Source organism: Abramis brama, assembly GCF_963993115.1.
Source record: "Abramis brama genome assembly, chromosome: 7".
Taxonomy (NCBI): Eukaryota; Metazoa; Chordata; class Actinopteri; order Cypriniformes; family Leuciscidae; genus Abramis; species Abramis brama.
Window position 1 is genome coordinate 28,306,420 of NC_139969.1, and position 25,515 is coordinate 28,331,934.

The 25,515-nt window shown below is 43.4% G+C and overlaps 1 pseudogene across 1 annotated transcript; it reads left to right on the forward strand.

Moving 5' to 3' along the window:
* The first annotated feature begins 556 nt into the window (after window positions 1–556).
* LOC311087201 (neuromedin-U receptor 1-like) lies at window positions 557–24,139 on the forward strand (annotated as a pseudogene). Its single transcript, XR_014609609.1, has 4 exons — window positions 557–696; window positions 8,911–9,797; window positions 13,188–13,455; window positions 24,069–24,139. The product of XR_014609609.1 is annotated as a neuromedin-U receptor 1-like (transcript).
* Window positions 24,140–25,515: the final 1,376 nt, after the last annotated feature.

The following is a 25,515-nucleotide window of genomic DNA, read 5'->3' on the forward strand; positions in this document are numbered from 1 at the left end:
AGGGTTACTCTTTCGCCGTAAATCAATGCGTATGGGCATCTGCCGGCTGCTAGTTATTTTAGACGATAAAAATATGGATATTTTTCTTACACAAACACATCGCTTCGCTTTAGAAGGCCTTTATTAACCCCCCAGAGCCGTGTGGAGCACTTTTATCATGGATGGATGCACTTTGATGAACTTCAAAACAGAAAGCGTCCATTCACTACCATTATAAAGCTTGGAAGAGCCAGGAGGTTTTTTAATATAATTCCGATTGTATTTGTCTGAAATAAGAATGTCATTTACACATAGGATGGCTTGAGGATGAGTAAATCATGGGCTGATTTTCTTTTTTGGGTGAACTATCCCTTTAAAGTAGACTATTGTTCTTGCCGGTGAACGACTATGTAGTGCGATTGCATTAATAGTGAAATATTACACACTGACAGTTCCAGTTATAGTGCATAAAGAAAAGACTGTGACGGTACTTTAAAGGTCATCCATCTCACTATAAGTAGGAGGGGATTGTGTGGAGAGAGTTAGGAGAGAGAATCTGTATATGTAGCATTTCTCTTCATTGCTTTATAGTCAGATTGCTCCACGCCACCACATCTGCTGGAGAAGGAGGAACTGAGAGGCAGGACAGTCATGAGTAGCCTACCAGTCCTTTAGGAATACCCCTCTGAGATACACTTTCAACAAGATTTTGCTCAGGTATGTTTGCTTTTCTTTCATCTTGTCTATCCAAGAATGACATATAATTTCTAGACATTGTTTGTTCTTGCAAAAAATAAAGGTGCTATAATGTACATAACACTAAAGCAGAAAAATCCAAGATTCTCATTTTGGCTAAAATGTAAACATTACATTGTAAATAGAAATGTTAAAAATTTTTACTCAGAATTAATTGTGCTTTAGACTGCAGTTGTTTTTTATTGTAAGAAGCTTTTTGTCATACAAATTACAAATATTGATTAACATGAAATATAAGTTGATGTGTATATGCTCATCTTATTTGTTTATTAATCCTAGTTTATTGATATATAAATTAGACAGTTGTGATTTATTTACTATAAGTGTCAACTACTGCAATTCTTATTAGATTATTAACTACATTAATTATAGATGTGATAACAATAACATTTAAACATCTGCCACCAAAAGTGTTTATCTAGGCTCATGTATTACCAATCAATTTATTTACAACATAAATAAAAATGCATTCCTGCTTAGTCTCTTATCATTATAATTTTTTTATCATATTATTCAAACACTTTTTCTAATGACTTATCATTGGTTATTCTACGGTATTACAAATGCTGTTTAATATGTTTAATAATTGTTGTGTGTATGCATTTATTGATAGATCTTTGTGTTCTGTTCTGCACTAGTTGTACTCCTACAACATAAAGTTGAAAGTGACATTATGTTTTCTAAGAAGCAAAATATAAAATAATGTAAAATGATACAAACTGAAAACAAAGGAGGAAAAAGGTTGACTTTAAAGGTTTTTCAGCCTACAATCAAAACTTCTAAAGACTATTAAACAATAATAACCTTAACGTCTCTAGCAGTGGTCCTGAAAATGTCACGGTTCATGAATTCACTGTTTTCTTCGTGTCTCGTGTATTTGTTGTTCTGTGTGTGTGGGTGTGTGTGAGTGGGCGTTACCGCTCGTTACTGCTGATCAGCGCGCCTGCTGATCTCATTCCCTGCACCAGCTGCTGCCATTTAACTCTCCTATAAATTCTCATCACAATCTCCTCTCTTTGTCAGATCGTTGTTTGATGTCCTCAGTGTTTGTGTATCCAGTCCAGTCGGAGTTTCAGTTCGTGTCCTCGTTTCCTGTTCCGTGTTCACCTGGATTTCGTGTTCACCTGGATTTCGTGTTCACCTGGATTTCGTGTTCACCTGGATTCTTCACTGTCTCGTCATCTCTACTTTTCTGCACCATCATCTGACCATCTAGTCCCTGCGTTGCCTGCCTGCCTGCTACTTTTGTTCTACCTCTACAACTTTCAATAAAGAGATTACTTGCATTCCTGCTTCCTGTGATTGATCGTGACAGAACGATCTGACCTTTTTCATGGAAGCAGCGAGTAACCCAGCCAGTTTGGATGAGTTCGTCAACTCCAGCATTCGGCGCATGGACAGTCAGGAAAAAGGTCTGACGGAGACAGCACAGGCTGTTCAGGCACTGGTGACGCAGGTGTCTGAGCTCACCCAGCAAATCCAACATCTGCGAGCTCCCACTGCGCCACCCACACCGGCCGTTCTCCCCACGCCATCTGAGGGAGCCTCCCAGTCAGAGCCCCGCCTGCCTATTCCAGAATCATACTCATACTCGGGTGAGCCAAGCTTTTGTAGAGCATTTTTAACCCGTTGCTCAATGCATTTCTCTCTCCAACCTAGAACCTTCAGCAATGAGAGTGCCAAGGTGGCCTTCATGCTCACCTTACTGACTGGGAAGGCAGCACTTTGGGGAACGGCGGTGTGGGAGAATCAAGACCCTTGCTGCGCCTCGTTTCAGACACTCGCCGCCGAGATGAGAAGAGTTTTTGACAGAGCGGTTGCCGGGAGAGAGGCGGCTCGGATGCTCGCGGAACTCAAACAAGGAGAGAGGTCGGTGTCGGAGTACTCTATCGACTTCAGGACCCTGGCGGCAGAGTGTCAGTGGAACGAGGAGGTGCAGTGGGACATGTTCCTGCATGGGCTGGCTGACCGCATTCAAAGAGAGATCTACGCCCTGGACCTTCCCACTTCATTCAATGGACTGGTAGATCTTGCTCTTCGAGTAGATGCACGATTGTCCAGAATCGAGCGACGGAGCTTGCCCAGCCGTGGATTAAGAGGTAGTGAACATCAGCGGTCCAGCGGTGGGGACGCGGTCAGCCCCGTCGACGATCACAAGCCCATGCAGGTCGGTCGAGCTCGGCTTTCCCGGGAGGAGAAGGAAAGGCGGAGATCCCAGGGACTATGCCTGTATTGCGGCGCGGCGGGACATTACACCTATAACTGTCCGGTAAAAGGCCAAGCCCGGCAGTAAGTATGAAGCTACTGTCAGGTGGGATCTCCGCTGAGAAGACCTCATCAACATCTACGCTCCTCCCGGTAAGACTAAGATGGTCAGTCCACAATCACGACTGTCACGCACTGGTGGATTCAGGGGCCGAAGGTAATTTCATGGACCATTCTTTTGCACTCAAGTTTCAAGTTCCCATCCAACCACTCACCCATAAGATTGCTGTTCATGCACTCAACGGCCAGGACTTACCCACCATTGCACTCATCATCGGACCCATCACACTCATCACATCAGGCAACCATACCGAGACACTTTCATTTTACATACTGGACTCACCTCTCGCACCTGTTGTTCTCGGACATCCATGGCTCATCCATCACAACCCCAAAATAGACTGGCAGAAAAGATCCGTGTTGGAGTGGAGCAGTAAATGTCATGAGTCCTGTCTTGTGTCTGCCTGTTCGTCTGTTTCTGTCCCTGTGTTTCAGGAGGAGGCAGTGGATTTGTCTAACGTGCCCGCGGAGTACCTAGACCTGAAGGAGGTGTTCACTAAGTCTCGTGCTGCTTCTCTTCCTCTGCATCGTCCCTATGACTGTGCCATAGATTTATTGCCAGGTAAGTCTCCGCCTAAAGGCAAGTTATATTCGCTTTCTGTCCCAGAAAGGGAGGCTATGGAGAAATATATTTCTGATTCTCTAGCAACAGGGTTCATCCGGCCTTCCTCTTCTCCAGCGGGGGCGGGGTTCTTTTTTGTGGGGAAGAAGGACGGATCTCTGCGACCTTGTATTGATTACCGGGGGCTGAACAGCATCACGGTAAAGAATACTTATCCTTTGCCGTTGATGTCTTCAGCTTTCGAGAGGTTGCAGGGAGCGTCTATCTTCACTAAATTGGACTTACGTAATGCTTATCATTTGGTCCGCATTAGGAAGGGGGATGAGTGGAAGACTGCTTTTAACACCCCCAGGGGGCACTTTGAATACTTGGTCATGCCTTTTGGGTTGTCCAACTCCCCAGCAGTCTTCCAGGCACTCGTCAACGACGTGCTGCGAGATATGGTCGACCAGTTCATATATGTCTACCTGGATGACATATTGATAGTTTCATCTTCTCTCCAGGAACATGTGCAGCACGTCCGACGAGTGCTTCAGAGGTTGCTAGAGAATGGGCTTTTTGTCAAGGCGGAGAAATGCGTTTTTCATGCACAGTCTGTTCCTTTCCTAGGATACATTGTGTCGTCTGAGGGAATACGTATGGATCCTGAGAAGGTTAAGGCTGTGGTGGAATGGCCAAATCCAGATTCCCGTAAGGCCCTACAGAGGTTTCTGGGGTTTGCCAATTTCTACCGGCGGTTTATTCGCAACTTCAGCCAGCTAGCCTCACCTCTGACTGCCTTGACCTCCCCCAGAACTACGTTCAGGTGGTCAGACGCAGCTGAGGCTGCGTTTGCCAAACTGAAGGGCCGCTTTGTTTCAGCCCCCATCCTCATTGCCCCTGATCTATCACGTCAGTTTGTGGTGGAGGTCGACGCGTCAGAGGTGGGGGTAGGTGCAGTGATATCCCAGCGTTCTCCCACAGACGACAGAATGCATCCATGCGCGTTTTTGTCTCATCGTTTGTCCCCTGCCGAACGCAATTATGACATTGGTAACAGAGAGTTGTTGGCAGTCAAGTTAGCGTTGGAAGAGTGGCGTCACTGGTTAGAAGGGTCGGGGGTACCTTTTATCGTCTGGACCGACCATAAGAATCTGGAATATATTAAGACTGCCAAAAGATTGAACTCCAGGCAGGCTCGGTGGGCACTTTTTTTCGGACGTTTTGATTTTACTCTCTCGTACCGTCCGGGTTCCAAGAACATCAAACCCGATTCTTTATCGCGCATTTTTGACCGTTCCGAACGCCCGTCTACTCCCGAGTGCATTTTGCCCGAGACCCTATTTGTCTCCACACTCGTATGGGAGGTCGAATCGAAGGTCAAGACGGCCTTAGAAGGGGTAACGCCTCCGCCCGGTTGTCCACCGAACCGTTTATTTGTACCGGAGAGATTACGGTCTGACGTCATTCAGTGGGGGCATTGTTCCAACGTAGCTTGTCATCCAGGAGTTAGTCGTACCAAGTTTTTGGTTAAGCAACGATTCTGGTGGCCGCTTATGGCTCGTGATGTCCACAGTTTTGTTTTGGCTTGCTCAGTTTGTGCCATTGGTAAGACCTCCAATCGACCCCCAGATGGGTTACTTCAACCGCTGTCTGTCCCTTCGAGACCCTGGTCCCATATTGCGCTAGATTTTATTACCGCCCTCCCGCCCTCTCGAGGCAACACGGTAGTTTTGACCGTGGTGGACCGGTTCTCGAAGGCGGCCCATTTCATTCCCTTGCCCAAATTACCCTCAGCCAAGGAGACAGCGTTGACCGTCGTTGATCACGTCTTTCGCTTACATGGCCTCCCAACAGACGTGGTTTCCGACAGGGGACCCCAATTTGTGTCCAAAGAGTTTTGTAAATTATTGGGAGCGACTGTCAGTCTGTCCTCAGGGTTCCATCCCCAGAGCAATGATCAAACTGAGAGAGCCAACCAAGATCTGGAAAGGTTGTTGCGATGTTTGGTCTCCAAGAATCCTTCCTCATGGAGCCAACAACTGTCAATGGTGGAGTACGCCCACAATACGTTACCAGTGTCATCTACGGGCCTGTCTCCGTTTGAGTGTAGTGTAGGTTACCAGCCACCAATTTTTCCTAGTCTGGAATCCGAAGTCGCGGTTACCTCCGCTCACGCCTTCGTCCAGAGGTGTCACCGCACTTGGACTAGAGCCTGTGAGACTCTACTCCAAATGGGGGAGCGCACCAAGGCCAAAGCCGATCGCCACCGGTCTAGGCCTCCCGTATACGTCGTTGGTCAAAAAGTGTGGCTTTCTACCAAGAACATTCCTCTCCGCTCCGTCTCTAATAAACTAGCTCCCAAATTTATTGGCCCGTTCACTGTCACCAAGATCATTAGTCCGGTGACAGTCCGCCTCAAACTCCGTCCAGTGTACAGGAGGATTCATCCCGCCTTCCATGTTTCCAAAATAAAACCTGTGTTTCGTTCTTGTCTTAATCCGCCTGTCCCGGTTCCCCCCCCCGCCGCGACTCGTAGAAGGGGAACCTACATATTCGGTTAATCGTATTCTGGACTCAAGGCGGCGGGGACGCGGATTTCAGTACTTGGTGGACTGGGAAGGTTACGGTCCGGAGGAGAGAAGTTGGGTTCCTGCTAGAGACATATTGGATCACTCCCTTATTGATGATTACAATCAACAGGTAAGGGAGTCTAGGGACGCCAGGAGGCGTTCCTAGGAGGGGGGGTACTGTCACGGTTCATGAATTCACTGTTTTCTTCGTGTCTCGTGTATTTGTTGTTCTGTGTGTGTGGGTGTGTGTGAGTGGGCGTTACCGCTCATTACTGCTGATCAGCGCGCCTGCTGATCTCATTCCCCGCACCAGCTGCTGCCATTTAACTCTCCTATAAATTCTCATCACAATCTCCTCTCTTTGTCAGATCGTTGTTTGATGTCCTCAGTGTTTGTGTATCCAGTCCAGTCGGAGTTTCAGTTCGTGTCCTCGTTTCCTGTTCCGTGTTCACCTGGATTTCGTGTTCACCTGGATTTCGTGTTCACCTGGATTCTTCACTGTCTCGTCATCTCTACTTTTCTGCACCATCATCTGACCATCTAGTCCCTGCGTTGCCTGCCTGCCTGCTACTTTTGTTCTACCTCTACAACTTTCAATAAAGAGATTACTTGCTTTCTTGCTTCCTGTGATTGATCGTGACGACAGAAAACCTCTTAGACAGACTGTCTTAATTAATTATTACAGTGATAACCAGAAAAACAAACATCTTTAAGCAGCCACTCCTGAACAAACTAAAAGTGTGTAAGAACAGGAACTGAACTATGGAAATTAGATCTCCAGAAGCACCACAGATTAAACATCTCATACCATGAATTAATGTGTTTATTCAGTTTTGTTTGGGTCTGTTTACTGTTCTTTTAAATGAAAAGTACACAAGAGACATAGTTGTTACTGTTCAGAATATACACAGTTAGAGTGGGCGACACTATCGCACAGCTGTAGCGTACATGCTGTGGAACAACGGTATTCACTCCAAAGACACGCAGGACTGGGGTCTGACTGACTCTGTGAAACTATCAATTTGCTGTGTTTTATGTTCACATTAACTGACGTCCCAATCAAATTGTAGACTTTTAGAGGTGGATATGAGATAGAATATAAATGATAATATTAAATATATAAACAATGTGTGTGTTATATACAGTTGTAAATTATTCAACCCCCATTGCAAATCAGGTTTATTGGCAAAATTGACAGACTTTCAGCTGTTTGCAATGAACAAATCAATTATTTAAAAAACTCAGTGGTTTCCCCAAATTCAACTGAAAATGCAACTTTTAATGACTTCTGCAGTCTCAAAATTATTCAACCCCCTGAATAAAATCCCTCAGAATGGCACAAATCTGCAAAACAGTTGTTGTCTCAAGCACACCTGATGCAACTAATCAAGGGCTTCATTAGTTGCACCAGGTGTGCTTGAGCTAGAACACATGAAATATCTGAACTAGCTAGGTTTGTTGAGTGTCATGTTTGACTGCATGTTAGAAGTATGGCTAAGTAAAAATAATGGTCCAAAAAGTAAAGAGATGATATCATTGCCCTTCACACACACACAAAAAAAAAAATAGTGCAGGGACTAAAAGTTCCTAGAGACACTATTGGAAGCATAGTTCGCAAGATTAAAGTTAAAGGAACAGTGGTTACACTACCTGGACGGGGCAGATAAAGGAAGCTATTAACGGCTAATGTGTTGCCAAAGCGCATACCAGAGCTCCAAGACGTACACCACTACTGACCCAAAAGCACAAGAAAAGTGCTCAAAATCATATAAATAAGCCACAGAAGTTTTGGGATTCTGTTCTGTGGAGCAGTGAAACAAAATTGGAACTTTTCAGCCCTATGGATCAGCTGTATGTCAGGAGGAAGAAGAATGAAGCATATGCTGAAAATAAAGGTGGGGCTCGGTGATGCTCTGGGGCTGCTTTGCATCCTCTGGCACTGGAAACCTGCAGCGTGTGGAAGGCAAGATGGATTTATTGAAGTATCGGGAAATCCTAGGAGAAAACATCATGCCGTCAGTGAGGAAGCTGATGCTTGGGCGTCATTGGACCTTCCAACAGGTTGATGAACCCAATCATACCTTAAATTCCACCAAGGCTTGGTTGCAGAAGAAGTCCTGGTAGATTCTACAGTGGCCATCACAGTCACAGTCACCTGACTTGAACCCCATAGAAAATCTCTGGTGGATTTGAAGAAGGCGGTTGCAGCAGGTTAACACAAGAATATTACTGGACTGGAGGCCATTGCTCATGAGGAATAGGCTAAGATTCCTCAGAAACGCTGCTGGTGTCTGGTTATACATCTCATTTGCAGCAGGTCATAAAAACAATAGCGTGTTCTACTAAGTAAAGATGCTTGCCAAGAAGGGGTTGAATAATTTTGAGATTGAAAAAGTCCTTAAAGTTACATTTTTAGTTGAATTTGGGGAAAACACTTGAAACATTTGTTTTGTTGAGCTATTTCAATTACTGTTTGATTGGTTAATTGCAAACAGCTGAAAGTCTGTAAATGTTGCCAATAAACCTGATTTGCAATGGTGGTTGAATAATTTTGATTACAACTATTATATTTAATAATATATAATTAATAATTTATTAATACCTTTAATAATTTAATAAGGTATTAATGACTTTTAAAAAATCTTACTTGAACTGTATAAGTAATTGATATAGTATAGAATAATAATTAAAACCCCTTTAACCCTGCTGTTGTACCCCTTGTTGTAACCTCTGCAGGTGATTTCCTCCTGGTAACAATGATCCAGTTCAACTGCTCCTCTCCAGACTCCCTCTACGCGGCTGTGAATGCATCATGGTGCTCCGCCAAAGAGGAATAATGTCAAAACAGAACAGTGAACCAGTCAGACCTCTGTCTGAGCCTCGCCGCTTACCTGGAGAAGTACCTCGGCCCTTGCCGTTCACCCTTCTTCCTGCCCATGTGTGTCACCTACATGCTCATCTTCCTAGTTGGTGTGCTGGGCAACGGTCTGACTTGTATTGTCATTGCCCGTCACCGTGTTATGCGCACAACGACAAACTACTACCTGTTCAGCTTGGCCATTTCTGACCTCCTCGTGCTGTTGCTCGGCCTCCCTCTGGAGCTTTACGAGCTCTGGAGCAACTACCCTTTTCTGTTAGGCGTTGCTGGCTGCTACTTCAAAACCTGCCTGTTTGAGACGGTCTGCTTTGCCTCTGTGCTCAACGTGACTGCTTTGAGTGCTGAGCGCTACAGAGCAGTGGTGCATCCCCTGCAAGCCAAACACACGGCAACGCATGCTCATGCCAAGCGCGTTATCCTCGTGTTATGGGCCGTCTCTCTGTTGTGTGCCTTGCCCAATACCAGTCTGCATGGCGTGGAGACGTTAAGGCCCCGTTTTGGACTCACTTTCCCAGATTCGGGGGGTGTGTACCCTGGTGCATGATAGATGGATATACAACTTGCTGGTGCAAGTGACAGCGCTGCTGTTCTTCGTGCTGCCAATGCTGACCATCACTGTGCTGTATGTGCTGATCGGCCTGCAGCTGCATCGGGAAAGGGAGTGTTTCGATTCTAAGATTGGGCTCAATCAGGATGGGGTGAATCAGAGGGCATGTCATCGGCAAGTCACAAAAATGCTCTGTGAGTCCCGTGCCAGTGCTTACCTCTGCTGTTGGTATCTGTATGCCAGTAACAGTTAGATTCAACACGAAACAGCATTCAGAGTTTTCATAATGTGACATGTTTCCAAATGTAAAAGGATATTCTTTCTGAAACAAAATCTAGGGAACTTTAATTAGGATTTTATAGATTTGGGCTTGATTACTGTCAGGATTCCATCACCATCTCCTTCCACTCATTCCCTCACTCCGCCCACTCAGTCATTCACACGCTCATTGTCACCTGATTACTAATCACCGTCACCTGGACCTCATCATCAGTTCACCCATATATACCTGCTACAAACATTCAGTCATTGTCTGATCTTGTCTATACATGACACAGACTCTCTGCCATACTTACCTGTATACCTACCTTCGATCCCGATCTTCTCAGCCAGTCACCATTCCGTCTTCTAAGGAACTCCTTCATCATCATCTGCAAGAGAAAGAGAGAGAGAGACTTGGTTACACTTCAGTTAAGCTATCATCTGAAATTCAACTTACTGTTTACTCACCTGTTTCGCTGTACCGATCCATTCTGCAAATTAAAGCATTTAACTTACCATTCTGTCTGCTTCGTCTATGCCAAACCTGACAATTGGATGATGAAAAGTTGGGATGAAGTAGGAAAGGATTGAAAAGTACAGTGTAAAAAGTGTAAACGTGTAATTGTTACCTTGAGGAGCTACTTATGTACCTCATATAACTCTATTACGTTTGTTGGTATAATCGCTTATTCTCAACCTGGAGGCCAGTGCCCACAAGGGGGCATCAGAAAACTTCCACAGGGCATCAGGATGAACTAAAATGATGTAAAATAAGACTAAACTAACGTTAAAATAAGCTAAAGCATGGTATTTGTTATTTTAATTTAGTTCAAAAACTATTTTGAGGAACCAGAGTTCCCACAGTATTGGAAAACCTTGATGTATAAGGTAGCATTAGTTTTAAAAGTGATTTCTAGACCTGAAAAAGTCAGTTACACTGTGAAAATTTATATCAGTAAGTTATCACAACATATATTTTTACATTGCTTTAACTCTTATACAAGATTCAACAATTTTTTTTAAGTCAGTTAAATGTATTTTTTTTTTTACTAAAATCTTATAGCACCATGGGCATTTTCATACATTTTACATGCAGTGTTCTAGCCAAGCTCTAAAATATTTGATTGGGTGTAAATTTTAAGCAATAAAAAATACTTATCTTCCATCCTTATAATATTTGAATATTGCTGTTGGCCTTTGAGTCAGAAATGTTGTGAACCACATAACCAATTCAGTAAGTTTAGTTCAATTATATTTTCTTGACTTTGAATAAATTCGGTTCATTTATATATTATGGATGGATGGATGGATGGACATGAAGCACCTTTTGGTTAACATTAAAGTGTCCTTGGTGACATCATCCCCCCCCCCCCCCCCCCCCCCAAAAAAAAAAACAAACATTTCAGAGGCTGAGCAAGTATTACATTTTGGTTAAATATTTGAAAGACAAACATTTATTTTCTTTGGAATACTTTGCAGTTGAATATGAAATAATCACAATAAGACCAGGAATATGTATTAGGAAGGGTTACAAGGGTCAATTCTGAAGCCACTTTGAACCCTGGGTTGAGGAAAATCTATACACTTGAATTTGGTTAGATAAAGCGTGTCAAGACGCATCATGCAAGGTTTGACGTAAATAAATTAAAAAGTATTTTCACGCAGTTGCTTTTGACCTATTTACATAGCACATATTTTCCTTTAAAATATTTAAAGTAAATTTATTTTGCAGGTTCATCACACATTCTTGTCCAGTCAATGTTATTCCGTGTTGGGGGTAACTCATTACAAGTAATGAGTTACGTAATCAGATTACTTTTTTTCGAAACCTGTTAATTTTAAACAAAATTAATCTTACAACAAAATATCTTTTTCAAATAAGTAACACAACTTTGTTTTCCGATTTATTGACTGACAGCTCTTCTGAGAGAAATGAGTAAGATGCAGAGGTGTTGTGAGTAAACATGATGGTTATTGAGTTATATGTCAATGTCAGAATATTACGCAAATCTGTAACATAAATAACACAGATATATAGGATACTTTATGTATTTAATCTCACTTTATTACCCAATGTCTTTGCTGTTGACCTTCAATGAACCAACGCAACCATATAGACAAAAATGACTTTAGTTAAACATCACATTTGTTTAATTTTTGATTTGTTTTTATTGCTGAAGTAAGATTGTTGAACTTCTGCGTGAGAAAAGGTAATGCCAAAGGAACGTAACATTGCTTTCCACAAAAAGTAGCAAAATTAGTTTAAATTTTTTTAGGAAGAAACACAATATTGTAACACATTACTTTTGAAAGTAACTTTCCCCAATGTTGATGTTATTGATATTGTATGAAAAAATTAATGTTAACCAAGGGTTTACAAATCACAAAATTCATCAGTGTTGGCAGGGAAAGATTGTTAATAAGAAAGTTCCAGAGTTCATTATTCAAACTGAAAAACTCAAGTATTCTTTTCTAAATATTATTTTTATAAAACGAAAGAAATAGTCAAATCCTGCTCTTTTAGTCATGGCACATTCTTGTCCTGTGCGTAGGGTTTTACAGTTGAGGAAACCTCATGGACCTTTGTTGAGAATAATTTGTCCTGATAAACAGAAAATACTCATCTGTGCTTTATCAGCCTCTTGTCATGTTATTGTAAATACAAAGGGGATCTGATTTAGGAATAGCGTCAGTCTACATCTGGCTTATTGTAATTGCTGGTCAGCACTTGCTCTGTGTGGCCATCCTCAAAAAATGTCAACATATACTTTGATACTGAGATACAAACAAAATACTCCAGATTTAGTCAAGAACATAAATACTCTTAGTAGCACAGACGCGTGCCAAGAGTAACAGTTTGTTTTATAGATTTAAACACATTCTAAGTGTATCTGGACACTTCAAATGTGCAAAATGTGAATGATGACAATGTGCAAACAAAATATCTTTATAGATGACAATAGTGTGCAAACAATTACATTTTCTCAGAACTAACGTCACTTTCCATATTAACTGGTGTTTTGGTGATTTTTAGTGGATGTATGAAGTCAATTCTCCTCAAGTTCACACACACTGATAAAAATTATTCTGTGGTGAAGTAAATACTACAGAAAAAAAAAACATGTAATATATACTGAATAAGTTCAGGCAAGAATTTTAAAACAAAGTCAATTCTACATTAGTACTCAATTGAAGCTTGTAGAAATTAAAGCATAAATATTTTTATAAAATTAAAAAATTCAATTTGTAAAACCTACTCAACTTTCTGATACTGGTGTTCCCATCATGCACTGGGGCATGAATAATTAATAATGTTGCATTTTTCAGTGTTCCAGCTGTTTTTTCAGTTGCTACTCAAAATGACACATTCGTACTCAAAAATTATCCAACGAAAGTTAGCGTTATTGTGTATTGTGTATTAAGTATGTGCATCTTCTTTCTGGTGTCTTCTTCTACTTGAGTTCAGTGGTCAATCCCATCCTCTATAACCTCATGTCTTCACGCTTCAGAGAAATGTTCCGTGAGGTGGTGTGTCAAAAAGAGCATCGTCGGCTCTCAATAAGTAAGGTCACATTACGTAGTTTTGTTTCTTCCAGTAGTTAATATGGGGGACATTGTGTCACGTTTGACTTATGACTTACGGTTTTATGGCATATGTTTATGACAGGATATGTCCAAATATGGGTTTTTTTTTCAGATGATGATGCAGCATCCATAATGTCTGTGGGAGAGAATAAAATGGGGTGAATGAAATTAAAACGTAAAATAACAGATATTTAAGTATATCTATTTCTAAAAGTAAGTTTTAACCTTTTAAACACCACATTATATGAGTTAAGAATACAAATGTCTATCTGATAGTCTCTCAGGAGTGTATAAATAGCCGATCGTGGAATTTTTCTGCGTCGAAGAAATATGTTAGAGTGAATTGTTTTCAGATTACACAGTCACGTCCATAAATAAACAATAGAGATTATATGAAACAAGATGTTAAATTATCAAGTATAAGTATTTTAATCTAATACACAACAAAACACTAACTTAAATAGATAAAACATAAAATAGTGAATAACTCATATTATTTGAAATGTTAAATTATCAAGCAGTGTTTCCCACACATAGACTAATTTGTGGCGGTGCGCAACAGAATCAACACCGGCCACCACATATTGCGTTTCATTTAAAAAAAAAATAATAATAATAATTTAGGGTTAAAATATTTCAGAGATCCTATGTCATCAGAGAGAATTCACTCAATTTTACTATACTGTTCAGTTTATTTGAAAACAAATTTTCATTCAAACACAATGCATTGCGTTAAACTGACTTGAAACAGTTGCGATTGGCTTAACTCAATATTTTCATGTTGAAAGAACATGTTTCAGTTAAGTAGACCAAAAATAACATTTGATGCTTGCTCAATTTACTTAAGTAAATGGAGTTAATTCAACACGATTCTTTTCAACCGTTTTACTTAATCCATTTGAGTTGAGATCACATTAGTTGTGTTAAAATAGCAATATAGAAAACGTCTCCGGTTACTATCGTAACCTCGGTTCCCTGAGAGGCGGGAACGAGACATTACGTCAACTGTGACGTATATGGGAACTCCTCCCTTCTCCATTTTGCTGAAATCTTATGGGCTAACGCCAGCTGGGGACAGCTGGCCAATTGACGCGAAGCATGCAAATACTGACAGGCTGCGGGCAGTATAAATGCATGGGTTCGCGGCAATAACGTCAGAATCACGACAGAACGCTAGCACAGCTGATCAAACAGCGACACGGCGGTTAACGTAATGTCTCGTTCCCGCCTCTCAGGGAACCGAGGTTACGATAGTAACCGGAGACGTTCCCTTTCAAGGCGGTAACTTCAACATTACGTCAACTGTGACGTATATGGGAACTGTATAAAATCACGCCGTGAGAGCAGAGAGATAAACCCAGACGGGGTAACCCCAGTCACATATAAGCGACAACAGTTCCTAGCCAATAGCCGCACCGCTAGGAATACACACATCTGATAGGCCGAACTAGGCCAATGAGACGGCAGCTTCAACCTTATCAAAATTTGCATATCCCAAGAAACTGAACGTGAGGTCTGCACTAACAGGGCAGACACAACACATTAACCCTCTGGGGACCAAGCTGTTTTTGGGGTCCTTGAGATGTTCTGACATGCCTTGACATTTGTGCTTTTTTCAGTTATTTATAAACATGTTAATGGCAAAGGTGTAAATTCACTCTATATAGCACAAACAGGGCTACCATAATATGCGAGCAACGTGTATGTAGATGTTTGTATTTTTAAGAGAATAATCAGGGGTGCACATAACATTTTTGGTCTTGTTCTCAGGGGAGAACCTGGGGATGTTGCTTGGTCCTCACATTTTCAAATACATTTTTTCCTTAACCCACCTCACGGGAGGAACAAATTAGAGGGATGCATAATATAGCCTATTGTTAAATATTGTTATTATCTGACTATACCTACATCCAAAAAAAAAAAAAAAAAAAAAATCGAGCACACTTTAAAATAGTCAAATAAAAGACTTTCAAAAAAGCACTAAAAGCACTAAAAGACTTTCAAACTTTCACAGAGACCTCAAACAGAAAGCACAAAGCCTTTCTTTAAAGCGAATTTCGTTTTGTATTAATTGTATCTTAATTTTAATCCATGTTTCATTAACCAAATTCCTGGTTTTAATAAATAAAAAAAGTAAATAGGCTATCTTGATTGTTTAGGCTATTTTTTTATTATAGCCTAAGTGTAAAATATTAGGCTGTCTATACCGACATGGATCAATTATTAATATTAAATTTAATCTGTCTTTTGTAGGCATAGGCTAGCTGATGGCGCACCAACGAAAAATCCTAAATGATGTGCCAAAATGCGTTTTCTATTAGGCTACAATGAAAATATTGTACGGTCAGGTTTGCCGAAGTTCGTTTAATTTAGGCTATTTATTTATTTAAATTATTTATTTATTTTTGTCCATGTGCGCCGATCGGAGACAGAGGGTGTTTCTCAATATGCGTTCTTCAGCGATCTTGCGTCCTTGTGTTCTCGTTTTACGTCATCATTAACCGTCGAAGTTCAGACCCAATTCTCAAGAACGCAAGTACAGAGGACGCATGAAAGAACCCGGATGTGTTCTTGATACCGAGGATGCATCGAATGCAGACTTGAGCTAGTACTCGCCTGGTGTCCCAGAAGTCATTGCGGCCGGTTCCGAGTTCGTTCTTCCAAGGAAGCTTGGCAAGACCGGTCTCCACGAGAACACAAGTCCGTTCTCTGCGTTCTTGGAATTGAGAAACAGCCAGAGTTCACTGCTGATATTCTGAGGTAAGAGAGTTTTCTAGTCTCGCGGCTGTCATCAGCAGCGCCTTGCATTGCACAATCAGCGGATGGCGGGCGGGTGCGGTTTTGAAAATTGGTCAAAAACGTTGGTGCGGATGGATGGCGGACGGATGATGAGTTTTGCGATGCGGTTGCGGATGAAATAGCCCATCCGCGCATCTCTAGTTCTGAGGCCTATCCAACACCACAGATTGCGCACCTATCTATCCCCAAATCTTAGGTACGCAAATGAGGGTTGCGGCAATTCATCTGGTACGCATTGTTTAATTGGGTAGCGCATGCGCACCTGCGCACCACTTATGTGCACCCCTGAGAATAATGTTTATGCGTGGTTATTGAAAAAAATTAAAATGAAAGTTGCTGAATTAAGACCACAAAACACATATTAAATATGTGTCCACAAGACTTTTGACTAATGGATGTTGTCCCTTTGAGTTCTAGCTTCAAAATGATGTAAAAATAGTCTTGCTTTATCGTTCACAAAAAAAAATACATTGATTTAAATGGTGTAAAACAGGTTTTGCTTGGAAAGCCAATATGCGAGGGGGAGGAGTAGTTTACACCTTAGATTATGAATGTCCCACCCACTCTGCATAATGAGCCATTCACTCAGGTGTGAAACTGACTGAGCCACAATGCAAGGACAAAAGATGTATTTAGAAGAAGACTTATATTGACCATTTAAGATTTCGCTTACATCTCTCTTGTAAATATGTTTTGCTATTTTATTAAAAATGTTACAATTACAACAATAATTACAATTTCAACAATATTTCAAGTGTACTCTTTCTTTGTAAAAAAAAAAAAAAAAAAAGATTATAGGCCTACATTTTATCATATGTATTCATTAGTTTGAATATAGCCAACATTGGAACATCTAACATCTTAGTCTATGAACTTATTTTTGACAAAAATAGTATTTTTTTTGCAGTTTAATACGTTGCTTATACAAATACATTTTATTTCAACACATTCCAGTCGATTTTTACTCATCTCAGTAGGCTATAGCAAAGCAGTTTATTCTTTCACACACAGACGCGCGATTCATATTTAGGCTAAACAGTCTTTACAAATATGTCCCCTTCATTCATCTCACAGAAAGGCGAGTCATATTATAGAAATGCGATTCATCTTTTTGCGGTTTACATAGGCCTACACTAACGTTATTCCATAACGTTATTCCACACGTGAGAAAAGAAAACAGCCTACCTCACTCCTCAGCGGAATCTGCTCCTCATTTCAGGAGATATTGCTCCTCATCAGCACTGTTCTGAGGAATCTTTTCTCCATAAGGTAGGCTATAATGTCTCACTCGCGAGGAGTCGCGACGCGCTTTGTTTACAGCTGATGTGGGCGTTTCACAGCTCTGAAATAGTTCTCAGAATTTGCGTTTGAATAGCACGCGCTCTCCGGGGAGTGGTCACATTACTGTGAATTAGCTCGTAATGAGCTCGACAGGAGTCGCTCTCTTTTTATACAGATTACAGAAGCTGAGAATATTTGTTTTTTATATAAATGACTTCATTTAAAAGATGCGATCTCAAGCTTTATGCCCGTGGGTCTGTTTGCCTGTTTGACTGAATTTTCGCGGAGTTATAGATAATTTTCGAACGCGTTTCAAATGGGAGTTTACTGACAGAGAGAAGGCAGAAATCGCATCATGTTAATTTTTCTTTATTTGTCAAAAAGCAAAACACTTTATTTTTATTGTGAGTATACAGAAAAAAAATAGAAACTGAACAGGATCGATTGATGTATTACACGAAAATGAAAGATCAAAATTAACAGAGCATTTAGTGTTTATTTTCATTGCTAAAAAAAAAAAACGAGCAAAACGCACGGGCGCGTTTGTGGTCCCCAGAGGGTTAAGCACTCATTTAGCATGAGAGAAAACACAGTGTCAACAGCTTTGCGGTGACAGCTGCATAAACCTAATAACCATAACACAGGGTTAGCTAAAGGTAACTACTGCACTGGTTATCACAGTTTCACAGTACATGAGTAAAACTCAACTTACCGAAAGCACTTGTGACGCTACGGACCATACATCCAGCTTGTAAAACCTGGCGAATGTGTTCTGAGAAGACCAGCCAGCAGCAAGACATAAATCCTGGATAGACATCCCTTTAGACCAGGCCCACGAGGAGGCAACCGCCCTCGTAGAATGAGCTCTGATGTTAAGGGGACAATCCTTCCCCTGGCATTTATAAGCCAAAGCAATTGCGTCCACAATCCAGTGAGAAAGTCTCTGTTTTGAAACAGCACGTCCCTTATTACATCCACCAAAGCACACGAATAGCTGGTCCGACTGACGAAAGGCGGCCGAGCGATCCATATACATCCGCAAAGCCCTGACAGGGCACACAGCGGTCTGGGCGTCAGCGTCATTAGAGGCTGACGGTTCAGCAGATAAGGCGGGCAGGGAAACAACTTGTGCTCTGAACGGTGTATTGAGTGACTTCGGAACGTAGCCTGGTCTCGGCCGGAGAGTGACGCTGCAATCGCCCGGTCTGAAACAAATGCAGTCGTCGTTCACCGAGAACGCGTGTAAGTCCCCAATGCGCTTCGCTGAGGCAAGAGCCAGGAGTAATGCCGTCTTTAAAGAAAGCTCCTTGACCGCAATCGAAGCTAGGGGCTCGAACGGTGGCAGAGATAGAGCCCTCAAAACTAGAGCTAGGTCCCACGGCGGCACAGAGGGCGGCTGTGATGGACACAATCTCCTCGCTCCCCTGAGAAATCTGGTCACCATAGCGTGCTTACCAATCGATTGCCCGTCGACCGGGGAACGAAAAGCAGCAATAGCAGCTACATACACCTTCAGTGTTGATGGCAAACTCCCGCTATCCATTTTGTGCTGTAGAAAGCGCAAAACATCCGACACGGAACTAGTCACCGGGTCAATATCGACGTCCTGGCACCACTTAGTAAAAACTCCCCATTTCAGAGCGTAGAGGCGTCTGGTTGAAGGCGCGCGCGCCTCCATGAGTGTGCTCAGCACTCGTGAATGCAGAGTGTTTCGCTCCACTAAGGTCCCCGCAGCGGCCACACATGAAGGTTCCACAGCTCGGGGCTGGGGTGCCATATCGTGCCATTCGCCTGAGACAGCAGGTCCTTTTTTTTTTCTTTTTTTTTTCCTGAGGGGGATTCGCCATGGGGGAGCCACCATTAACTCTCTCAGGTCCGCGAACCAGGGCTGATTCGGCCAGTTCGGAGGATCACTGACGCTCTCTCCTCTCTGATTTTGCACAACACCATAGGCAGAATCTTCACCGGAGGAAACGCGTAAAGCCTGGCTTCCGGCCAGCGCGATGTCAGAGCATCTCCCAACAGTGGGGAGTGAGATAGCGAGAAGAACGTCTGACAGTGCGTGTTCTCGCTTGTGGCAAACAGATCCACGTCCGCCCTCCCGAATCGATCCCAAATCATTTGGGCTGACCCAGGGTGAAGCCTCCACTCTCCTTGAGGAATCCCGTTCCTCGACAGCATATCTGCTCCACGGTTCAGGAGACCGGGGATGTGCGCCGCTCTTATGAAGAGAAGGTGACGGTCCGCCCACAACAGGAGACTCTCCGCCTGTTTGAACAGAGCTCTGGAGCGCACACCGCCCTGGCAATTTATGTACGAGACCACAGACGTGTTGTCGGTTCGAATCAGTACATGTTGCTGCTCCAATTTTGACCGAAATGCTTCCAGGGCTAAGGACACCGCCTCCAACTCCAAACGGTTTATGTGCCACTCTCTCTGTGACTCCGACCACAGGCCTGAGGCAGGCACGCCCAAGCACACTGCTCCCCAGCCCGAGGTTGACGCATGCGTCGAGACCACGGTGCGTTGTGTCACTATGCCTAAAGGAACTCCTGGGCTGAATATGTCCGGGTTGCTCCACGGTCTCAGAGTGCGGACGCAACTGTGAGTGACCGTAATGCGCTTGTGGCCTGAAGACCACGCCCTCGGCGGAACTCGGGTTCTCAGCCAGAACTGCAGCGGCCGCATATGCAGCAGGCCCAGATGGCACACTGAAGAAGCCGCCGCCATCAGTCCCAGAAGCCTCTGAAATTCTCTCAATGAAACAGACCTGCCCGGTCTGAAATGGCGCAGGGTCGAAGAGATTGTCTCTATGCGCTCTTGAGAGAGGTGGGCTCGCATCGCCACCGAGTCCAAACATACTCCCAGATAAGTTATAGTCCGACTCGGAATAAACACGCTCTTCTGCATATTCACACGCAGTCCCAGCGTATCCAGGTGGCGAAGCAGCGTTTCCACGTGACTGATTAGCACATCTCTTGAGTGGGCTAATATCAGCCAATCGTCCAGATAATTCAGGATACGCATCCCGCTCGATCTGAGGGGGGAGAGCGCTGTGTCCACACACTTTGAAAATGTTCGGTGAGCCAGGGCTAGTCCGAACGGTAGCACCGAATACTGATAAGCCGTGCCTTCGAAAGCAAACCTCAGGAAGCGCCTGTGGCGCGTCGCTATTTGAATATGAAAGTAGGCGTCCTTTAAATCCACTGAAGCGAACCAGTCCCGGGACGAATTTGTGCCAGGATCTGTTTCAGTGTTGTCATTCTGAACGCGCGCTTGTGAAGTGCTCGGTTGATGGGTCTCAAGTCCAGTATTGGATGGAGTCCTCCATCCTTTTTTGACACCACGAAATAACGGCTGTAGAACCCGCTCTCTTGCTCGCTCGGAGGGACCCGCTGTATCGCTCCTTTCTCGAGCAGACTGAGAACTTCCTGTCTCAGAACGGGAACGTTTTGGGGCGAGGTCAGTGACGGGACCACGCCGTTGAAGCGGGGTGGCCTGCGTCTGAACTGGAGAGAATATCCGTGCCGAATTATTCCCAATACCCACGGTGAAACGCCCGGAATAGCCTCCCACGCGTCCGTGAAGTGACACAGCGGACGCGTTAGCTTTACTGCTGCCGTAGCTAGTGACGATGTGTTTTGACTGGAGCCCCGCCCCCCGCGAGTCTAAAAACACTGGCGGGAGGGCGGCTCGCGATGGGCTTGGTGTAATGTTGACACTCTCGTGCCCTCGAGAGGCCATTATAGTTATGGGCTGTGACTCTGCGCTGCTCAGGGGCAGGGCGAGTGACACAGTGTTTGGTCTAAGTGGAAGAAAAAACTCTTTTTGTGCAGGGGTACATGTTTTTATTGTGGAACTCACACAAGCAGAAACAGCATTTACACACACAATGCACTTGTCACCCGTGGGAACATGGGGGACATGATGCTTTAGAACACGGCGCCCCCGCACGCTCTCTCTTCCTCTTGACCACTCTGTCAGGAGGATGGCTTGGTAGCCAAGGATGGCGCGCTGGCTCTCTCACGGCGCAGGCTCCTCCTCTGACTCTGACCCTGGCATTTCTTTCCAGGTCCCGTCCACTGCCTGTTTCGGCCGCGGGCGGTTCGGGGCGGGGCACCACGGCGGGCTGTCTAGCCTGTCCTTGAGCCTGGCGAGGTGCCGAAGAAGAGTGGGATCTCGCCAATGGCTGGAGTGAGCGACGGGGCATAACGTGGCTCATCGCCTTCGCGCGTTTTTGCGTCTCAGAAAAACGCTCCGTGACTGACTCCACGGCGTCACCAAAGAGGCCGGAGGGAGTGATTAGAGCGTTCAGAAGCGTCTTGCGGTCAGCGTCCTTCAGGTCAGCTAGGGTTAGCCATAGGTGCCTGTTGAGGACGACCATGAACCCCATGGAGCGGCCGATGGCCTGAGCAGAGCGCTTGGTAGCCATCAGCGCGAGGTCCGTTGCCGCGCGCAGATCCCTGACGACGTCAGCGTCCACTGTGCCGTCGTCTAGGGATTGAAGTAGCTTTGCCTGGAACACTTGCAGTATCGCCATGGCGTGAAGAGCTGAAGCTGCTTCCCCCGCAGATGCATAGGCCTTATCCTTATCTGCCTGGTGGGCCGTGAACCTGCACGGCTTGGATGGCAGGCTGCGGTCCGACCCTAGTGCAGATGAAGACGGGCATAGGTGCGCGGCAACGGTCTCCTCGACGGGGGGGGCATGCGCACATATCCGTGGGCTTCCGCCCCGTCCACGTCCGCGAACATGGCCTGCGTGTTCGAGTGGGTGCGCGCCTTCACCACGTGCTCATGAACGTCTGGGAAGAACGGGGTACTTCTCCTCGATGCAGTCTGACGACGGCTCAACTGGAGGAACCAAGTGTCCAACTTGCTTTTGGTCGGCTCGTCCGGAGCGCTCCACGTGAGGTCCAGCTCAGAGACGGCCTTGTAGGCCTGTACACGGCCAAATAAACGCACAAAATATAAAAAATCATTAAGCTGTAATTTTTGTGTATTCATAAAGTCAAAGGGTGTTCTAATGATGTGTTCTAAGTTTAAATGTTAGAAAAATAAATCTGATCTTCAAAAGGCGCCAGAATTGAGGTGTCATTTTGGGTTTCATCTTTCTTTCACGCGTTCTCCAAGAACAACAGGATGGGGGACAGCGATAAGACGATTTAACTTATCATAACAATCACTGATAAGAGTAGGCTATATAAAATGTAACTTCCTGGCTCTTTTGTTTTGATCCCCTGACTTTTTTCCTGAAGACACAGGTATAAACACCTAATTATATTGATCTTACAGCCTGGTCCCTGTGAAGTGTCAAAATGGGGACATTTTGGGGTCTCCCTTCCTGACAGGAATGCTTCAGATAGGAGATTTTATGTCTGATTTTATGTCTGGACTGAAATCTGTGGAGTCTTTGATTGTAAAACACCAGGTGACCGGCCTATCTTTTAATTGCTTGATGTTTTCTGAAACAAACTGCTAATACATAGCAACTACATGGAGAGGAAGGGGAGGGCCTGTGCCCCTGCCATGATGGAAACAATCTTCATTTTCAATTTAGCAAATGGAGAGCAACCATCTCTTCTGCTCAGAAATTCAAGGATCTATGATTTTAACCAGAGACAAAAAGACCTCCTAATTTCACTGATGGTAGGTTTACTTGAACACATTTAAAACTAACTTTAAAATACTTGATAATTTAACGTCTTATTTCAAACGATATGAGGTATTATTCACTATTTTATGTTTTATTTATCTATGCAAGTCAGTATATTGTGGTGTCCACATGATGACTCTATATTACTGATGTATTGGATTAAAATACTTATACTTGATAATTTAACATCTTATTTAATTTATTTTATATGTTTTGTTTATCTGTGTAAAACAATATATTGTGGCGTCCACATGATGATCCTATATCACTGATGTAATTAGATTAAAATGCTTATACTTGATAATTTAACATCTTATTTCAAATAATATGAACTATTATTCACTATTTCATGTTTTATTTATCTGCGTAAGTCAATATATTGTGGCGTCCACATGATGACCCTATATCACTGATGTATTAGATTAAAATGCTTATACTTGATAATTTAACATTTCAAATAATATGAACTATTATTCACTATTTTATGTTTTATTTATCTATGTAGGTCAGTATTTTGTTGTGTACTTAGATTAGAGCGCAAACACCATCGGAAAAACAGACATTATGGACGCTGCATCGTCATCTGAAAAACAAATCCATGACAGATTTCTTGACAGATTTAATGACAGGTTTCTTCTATGAACAGATGTTCATAATTTCACCAATCTGTGGACATTATCCACCAATAATAAAAACATCCCTGAAAAAACATTCACTTCCTTGTCACACCAAGCAGACTGCAGTCATAAAACACATACCCATAAACCCCCGGAACCACACATGGGTCAAATTTCACATACCATAGGGACATCATAAAACCCCCATTTTTGGACATATCCTGCCATAAATCAAAAGTGACACAATGTCCCCCATATTAACTACTTCTGCCTCTTTTTCTGCCTCCAATTCTGTCTCATATTCTGTAAAATTCAACCCTCGTGGCCAGCCACAGACTCTCTAGAAAATACAGGGGATTCTGTTCAAGTTATTTGATCCAAATACTATATCAGGTGCCCTGTCAAAGAATTCAATCTATAAAGTTTTATGTAATAAAAACATAAAGCAGCAATAACATTAGTGAACGCATTTACACGCTAAATTGCTTACACTAACTATGCCAAATGGTGCGTTCTATTATTGTCAACGAACCGACTCGGACCTCGGATATGACGTCACTTCCACACTTAAAGCGTTCTGGTATGTTTTGCGCGTCCGAGTCGGAGAAAAACATGGACGCCACCCAGAAAGCTGTTGCTATGGTAGCACTGGCCGAGTACCAGGCGCTCCAAAATAAGTATGTGCTTCACCTAGTAACTAGTTTACCTTCTGTTAGCAACGCTAGCCACGTTAGTAACACCCGTTTGAAACAAGGCTTCATTCAATATTGCACTCACAACAAGACCGATTCCCATACCCACAGGCAGTGATACGAACGCAGTAAGGTATTGCAGTAATACGACGAGTGATTCAAATTTAAACAACGTCATTTAAACAACCAAAGCGGTACAAAAACAATGAAAACAAGTCACACAGGGCGCAGCCATCTTGGATTCCGTATCGGAATTCTTGCTCGGTGTCCTCACGGTTGTCCAAACTTCCGAGCGGCAAAATCCGAGGAAAGGGGGCGTGTTGGTGCGTGTTGCTAGGCAACGTCTGTCTTCCTAGTCGGAACTCCGACACGGATAAATAATAGAACGCAGCATTATAACCTGATGGCAAGAAAAATCATGTACGCTATATCTGTCATGATCCTGCTGGTCTGTCTCCCTCTGCTGGTCACACACACACAATTCACCATCATGCTCTCACTTTCATTACTGACAGCTGTTTTCACTTTCCATTATGCTCATTCCTCTCCACCTGTTCCTTATCTTCTCTCATTATCTTGGCTTCTTCTAACCCTCTCTTTCCCTGTCTTGTTGTCAGATTGTTTGATGTCTCAGATGCTCATTGACCAGAGTTTTTTCACTGTCCTGTCCTGTCCTGTCTGTTCTACGGAATAACTGCTACTGCTGGAATTACTCTGTGCTCGTCATTGTACATCCACAGAACCTTCTTGCTTAAGGCTGAAGCTAGTTACCTGCTCGGTGCTCGCCGCCTGTATCCTGCTCCGTCTGTTTCTCCGTGATTCACGAGAACCGCTGCTTCACCAGCCTTCTGTTCATCCCTGCCACAGAGGAGATTTGTTCACGTTATATTACCAGTTTACTGGTTTCTTTGGTTTTCTGCTTGTTATTGAACTTTCAGTTTGGATTACCTGTGGTCAGACTTCTATTTCTATTAAAGAACTGTGATTGTCGCTCTCGCTTTTGAGTCCTCTCTTACCGCATCACAGAA